At 35.3% G+C, this 6,633-nt stretch overlaps 1 non-coding gene across 1 annotated transcript; it reads right to left on the bottom strand.

Annotated features, from left to right (window-relative positions):
• Window positions 1-4,866: 4,866 nt before the first annotated feature.
• Window positions 4,867-4,972, bottom strand: LOC133284617 (small nucleolar RNA R71). Its single transcript, XR_009747916.1, has one exon. It is a non-coding gene; the product is annotated as a small nucleolar RNA R71 (small nucleolar RNA).
• Window positions 4,973-6,633: the final 1,661 nt, after the last annotated feature.

Below are 6,633 nucleotides of genomic sequence, written 5' to 3'. Positions count from 1 at the left end.
TGGCACAAAAGGTATGATTTTTGTATTAAAAATAACATAAAACCCTCAAACCAATTTTCGTTTTACATCAATGAAACAAGATCAATTTAAAGAAAGATTGAAACTTTCATAATATAAACCCTATATTTCATAACAATACATTCATGAACGAAATTCCTTCGCTAGAGGAAACGATTTCAAATTTTTTTTTGTATCAATAGAAAACTAAAAAAACTTATTTTTCAAAAGCCCCAAAACAATTTAATGAATACTCAGAAATTCAGGTTTTAATGTATCGATTGAAAATAATTTGAGAAATTTTCTAAACTTTCATGTAATAAATCCCATAAATTCAGATTCAAATTTTTTTTAGAATACTCAATAAAAACATGCATATGATATCTGGTTAGAAAGTTCTCATCACGTAGAACAAAAATCTCAAGGTTTCCAATATCATTTGCAAAAAATTTCAAACGAAATTTTATCATGAACTTTAGGTTCTATATGTAAATTTGGAATTATTTTAATAAATAAATAAAAATTGGGTCTTATAATAATATATGCATAGCTCTGATACCAAATGAAGAAAATAATTTTTAACTCATTGGTCAAACCCAAGAGCATGAACGAGAAAATGTTAATGCATGGAAGACTAATATAACTTTAGATATGTGGAGAGCTGTTGCTAAGTAATTCAAATGTTTGTTAAAAATTATATTAGGTTTTACTTTTTTATTAATATCATTGCATTTCTTTGTTATTTTTTATTGACTCTGATAATTTTGAATGTTTGTTAAAATTTATATGATTTTTTGAAATCTTGTAAATTCATATTGTCCTTTCAAATCTTATAAACTCCATTAAAATCCTTTAAAATCCAATCTTGTGAAATCTTGATTGTAAAATATGTCTTTGAAAAAAGTCTTTAAAGTCCGTGGAATTCTAAATAGTCTTTTAAATTCTATAAGATTTTTTATCTCAAAAAAGTCTTACAAAATCTTAATCCAATACTTCTCATAAATCAAATATTATTATCCAATAAAGAATCAAACAAAAATATAATGATCGTGATACGAGAATTTAGGTTCAGAAAACGACATCTCTAACTATAAAGCAAATCAAAATTTTCTGCATAGTGCATAATTGAGATAATATTAGTGTTGTAGGTATATAACTAATGTAAGTCAATAAGCAAAAAAATATTCAAATATGTCCATGATGATTTTTTTTGAAAAAAAATTTGGAATTTTTTTTTGGGACCGGGCCGGGTCACCAGTTAACCGATCGGGCCACCGGTTTTCATGAAAACCGGCCGGGTCAGACCGGATCGCACCGGTTCTGATGCATGGCCGGTTTGTTGCTTCAATCGGATCAGTCATATGATTGGTTTACCGGTTCCCGGGTCGGTCCGGTTTTATTAACACTGATTTGAACCACATTAGAGTGAAGAATGAAATTAAAATAAAAAATAGTCTTTAAGAGTGTGTTTGACTGTGTTATAGTTTTTTTTTCTTAAAATTATTTTATATAATAGTTAATACAAATAAATTTTTCTATTTTTTGAAAATGAAAAATCTAAAACAAAACAAAATCAATTCAGATGTATTTTCTAAATTTGATTCGAAAAACAAAAAATGTACAATTTATAAAACATTTTTTTTACCAAATAAGAACTATCAAATGAGTTTTTTCAATTTTCAATTTTTTTGAGAATACCGAATGGGTTCTTCTCCTTATTTATTTTAAAAGTATTTTTTTATAAAAGTTAAAGCTATTAGATTTTAAAAAAAATATTTGATATTTGAAAAAAAATCTTACTTTTGACTTCTATTTTTTTGAAAGTTAAAATTTTTAGTTTAAAAAATATTTTTGACTTTTTTGTGTGGTTTTTTTTTCTTTTTTTAAAGTAAGCATCCAAATATAGTTTGCAATGAAAAAGATTTATTTTCTAAAAAAAAAAAAGCAAACTTTTTGAGAGGAGAAAAATCCATCGGTTCCAGATGAAATATGTTGAAACAAATCTGCTTTATTTAAAGGGTAAAAGATTTCTCCCGTCAATGGATAATAGAGATGAATCTGAGAGTAAGAAATAAGAGAGAGAAGAGAGAATCCATTCAAGAAGAGGAAGCTTTGTTATATCAAATGGAGTGTGATACAAAACTCTATTTATGGAGCTAGAACATGATGACTCAGCATGTAACAAACTCTAACTAATAACTAACTCTAACTAACAGACATGAGGAAGAGATCAGGTGCAGCATGTGCACCAAATGTATGATACATTAGTAAACAAACCAAGCATTTATATTTATATGCTAATAGTCCCCTTCAAACTCAGCAGTGATGGAGTTGAAAAACATCCAGAACTCTGAGTTTGTCTCGTAATTCCGCAAATTTAGGAGTTGATAGCGATTTTGTTAGAGTATCTGCAAGTTGAGCAGAGGCTGGAACATGTGAAACATGAAGTTGTTTGGACAAAACACGTTCTCTAACAAAGAAAATGTCAAGTTCCATGTGCTTTGTTCTGGAATGCAAAACTGGATTATGAGACAAGGCTACAGTGCTAATATTGTCACAGTAGACTTGAGGAGTGGCCACTGGAACCCGAAGTTCTTGAAGAAGGGACTGTACCCATAAGATTTTGGATGAAGCAAGTGCCAAGCTTCTATATTCGGCTTCTGTACTGGACCTGGCAACTGATGTGCCTCTGGCATGTGTGATTTTCTGTGTTAAAATTGATAAGAATTGAGTCATACTAGAGCAATTTAAATATATATTTGCTAATTATATTGATTCTTTCTATGTCAATAATATTTCTCACCATTGGTTGTGTTTATACAGGAAAAAGGAGTGAAAATTACAAATTATAAAAAGCCTGTAGACGCGACTCCACACTGATGTGTCACAGTACAATGGAAAGAAATATGGCGCGGACTGGCGCCACACTGACGTAGACCCGTGCCGGATTCTGGATTTCACAGCGGTACTTTGGAAGTGGCGCCAACCGGCGCCGATTTCGTGAAGGAATTAAAAAGAGACAGAAGCATGGCGCCACTTGGCACCAAAATGGAGCCAAGTGGCGCCCAAAATGGTGCAAAATTCCCACGCCATCTAGCTCCAAGAATACAAGGAAGTGGCGCCGATTTTGGTGCAAGGTGGCGCCAAGAATTCATGTAGGTGGCGCCAATTGGCGCCACTTTACGTGAATTCGGTTCCGACTTTTCTTAATTGGACAGAAGTGTGGCGCGAAGTGGCGCCAACTGGCGCCGGGTTGCGAGAAAATTACTCCGTGTTATCCTGGGGGTATTTTTGGATGAAGGAAAAGAGGCATATAAATAGGATCCTTATGACAGAATTAGGGATTCAAACCTATTCTACTGAGAGAGACGACAGTGGTGCTCCGAGAGGAATCTGAAGATCAAGTTTCTTTTCTTCTTCTTCGTTTAATTTATCAGGTTTATGTTTTTATTGAATATTGGATTTTTAGCAATGATTATGTTTGGCTAGTTTACTTTTTATTGTAGTTAGGGTCACAAACACTATGTGAACCCTTGTTACGACGGATTGGTTTATTTCTACTCGTTTATATAAAGTTCTTTATCTTTACCTTGTGCTAAATTTATATTCTTTTTATTAGAATTGATCAATCTGATAGTTGAGGATAGTTTGAGGGTTAGAACCCTAGATAGGAATATTGGGGTTTTCATCCTGAAAGGGGGTAGGATAACGGTTCGTATGCATGCTAAGAATAGATGTGTATTGAATTTTAGATGTTTGAATTACCGTGTTCATTGCTTAATTCTCATGGGGGGTTGCTACGGGATTAGGATTCCAATTGAGATTAAAGGGTTAAATTTCCAAGGGATTGGAATTTAACTAATTGATTTTAGATGAAAATTATCTGAGTATTTATATAATTGAATATTTTTAAATCAATCCAAAGTAATAAGTGGGGATCATAAGGTGAGTGCGCTCTAGCTACAATGCTTTTCTCACTTTTACAAAAATCAATTCTCAATTTATTGTTCTATTTCTCATAAACAAAATTACAAAAAAATAAGTCTTTATAATTAGTTCTCACTTTTACACAAATCGACAATATTTGTCAAAAACCATTTGAACTCATCCATTCTTGAAAGGAATATTAATTGATATTCGACCCAATCCCTGTGGAGACGATACTCTACTTACTTTCTATATTACTTGTGCGATCGGTATACTTGCCAGAGAGCATCAAGTTTTTGGCGCCGTTGTCGGGGATTGACGTTTCTTATATCAATTAATTTTGATTTTTAAGATTGGATTTTATTTTTTATTTTTTTATATTTTTTTATATTTGAACAGTGTTACTAATCTCTTTTCTGAGTTGTATGCGAGGTAAAGAGCCAGAATTTCCACTTGATTTGGAGATTACCAAGACTGAAAAGAGATACAGAAAATTTGTTTGGTAGTAGCTTGCATTCGACAAGTTAGAAATTCTTTCTGAAGAAGCAAACACCATGGCAGGGAACAATGAAGAGGACGATCCGCTCATGGATACTATCCTAACTCCATTATTCAACAGGCCCAATGCGAGCTTTGTTCAGCCAAATGTTGCCAACAATTGGGAGCTCAAGTCCTCTCATATTCAATTGGTGGAGAGAGCTCAGTTTGGAGGAGAGGAGAGTGAAGATCCTCACCGATTCGTTGACAGATTCTTGAGGATCTGTGACTCAACCAAACACCCTCAGGTGTCGAACGATGCGATCCGGTTGAGGCTGTTCCCTTTTGCTCTTAAGGGAAAGGCTCTTAGTTGGTTGGAGAGGCAGCCTGCATCAAGCATTGCTACATGGGATGTTATGTCTCAGAAGTTCTTTGTTGAGTTCTTCTCGATGGAGAGGTACAACCAGATGGTGAACGATATCACCAATTTCACTCAGTCACAAGGTGAATCAATGTGTGCAGCATGGAACCGGTTCAAGGATTTAATGAGGAGGTGTCCTCAGTATAACTTAACTGCTGGTAATCAGGTTAGAATCTTCTTCAATGGTTGCAAACCTGAGGTTCGGATGGTGTTGAATGGTGCAGCAAGAGGCACTATTAAAACTCTTAGAGCAAACGAGACTCTTGAGCTAATTGATAGGATGGCTGCCAACGAAAACCAAGTGTTGTCAAAAAAGCCTAAGAGAGGTATCCTTCAACTGGAAGGTAATGATGCGGTGTTGGCTGAAACAGTTTGTTATCTCAGCAGGTAGCAAACTTAACATCAAGGCTTGACAAGATGCAGTTTGCTAGTGTTCAGACTAAAGCTGTTGTTGTTGTGTGTGAATATTGCCAGGACAATCATGAGTCTAATGAATGTCCTTTGATGCCTTCTGATTCACCTCAACAAGTACAAGTGAATGGCGTTTGGTATGATCAAAGACCTCTGCCACAAAATACTCCAAGAAATCAGAATTTTCCTTCTGGAAGTAGCAATTTTCAGAGGATAGGTCAATGAGGTGGTTTTGATTATAGTTCTAACAATTATCTGCAGCCTCCACCAATCCCAACCAAGGAAACTTATGATTTGGAGAAGTTAGTTGGACAAATGGCTCAACACTCCAATGCCTTCATGGAAGAGACTAGGGCCAATACTAAAAACATGAGTGCTTCTATAAGGAATTTGGAGAATCAAATTGGCCAGCTGGCTAAGCAAGTTGCTGATAGAACTCCAGGCACTTTTCCTAGTAACACAGTTACAAATCCCAAGGAGGATTGTATGTTTGTCACAACTAGAAGTGGTAAAGTGGCAGCAGTTCCAGAAAAGCCGGGCATAATTGTGGAAGCTGAAAAGAAGCTAGATACTGCAGGTGAGTCTGAAAAAGAAAAAGAAATTGAAAAACCTGCTGAAGTGGAGAAGCCAGTTGAAAAGAAGATGTTTGAGCTGAGTCCTGAATATGTGCGAGCCATGGCACCTTATCCTGAAAGATTCAAGAAGGATGCTCAGAAGCAACAGTTTGGCAGATTTCTTGATATATTCAAGAAGTTGCATATAAATATCCCTTTTGCTGAAGCCTTGGCTAGCATGCCAAATTATGCCAAGTTCATGAAGGATTTGTTGTCAAGGAAGCACAAGTTGCAAGAATGCCAAACGGTGACACTCACTGAGGAGTGTAGTGCTATTATTACAAAGAAATTTCCGCCTAAGCGTCATGATCCAAGGAGCTTCAATATTCCTATTGAAATTGGGAACACTAAAATTGGCAGGGCATTATGTGATCTAGGGGCTAGCATTAATTTGATGCCCCTTTCAGTTTGTAATTCCTTGGGAATCACTGAGTTGATGCCTACTTTAGCATCTCTTCAACTTGCTGATAAGTCTGTGAGGAAGCCTAGTGGTATTATTGAAGATGTTCTTGTGAAGGTAGACAAGTTCATCTTCCCTGCTGATTTTGTGGTGCTGGACATGGAAGGGGGAGCTGAGATGCCTCTTTTGCTGGTTAGACCTTTCTTAGCTACATCTCGTGCACTGATTGATGTTGAAAACGGGAAGCTCGAGCTAAGAATGAATGATGAGACCGTTACTATCCACGTCTTTGATTCTCTAAAACAGTCTTCTCACAAAGACGATTTTTTTACTCTTGAAGTCTTAAGGGAAGAAAAAAATGTAGCGGTTGAGGTTCTTGAAAAAGA

This window comes from Gastrolobium bilobum, unplaced genomic scaffold (genome assembly GCF_033153095.1).
Source record: "Gastrolobium bilobum isolate Gb01-03AN ecotype WA unplaced genomic scaffold, APGP_CSIRO_Gbil_v1 utg30268, whole genome shotgun sequence".
Lineage (NCBI taxonomy): Eukaryota > Viridiplantae > Streptophyta > Magnoliopsida > Fabales > Fabaceae > Gastrolobium > Gastrolobium bilobum.
This window is presented reverse-complemented; position numbering and strand designations above follow the sequence as displayed.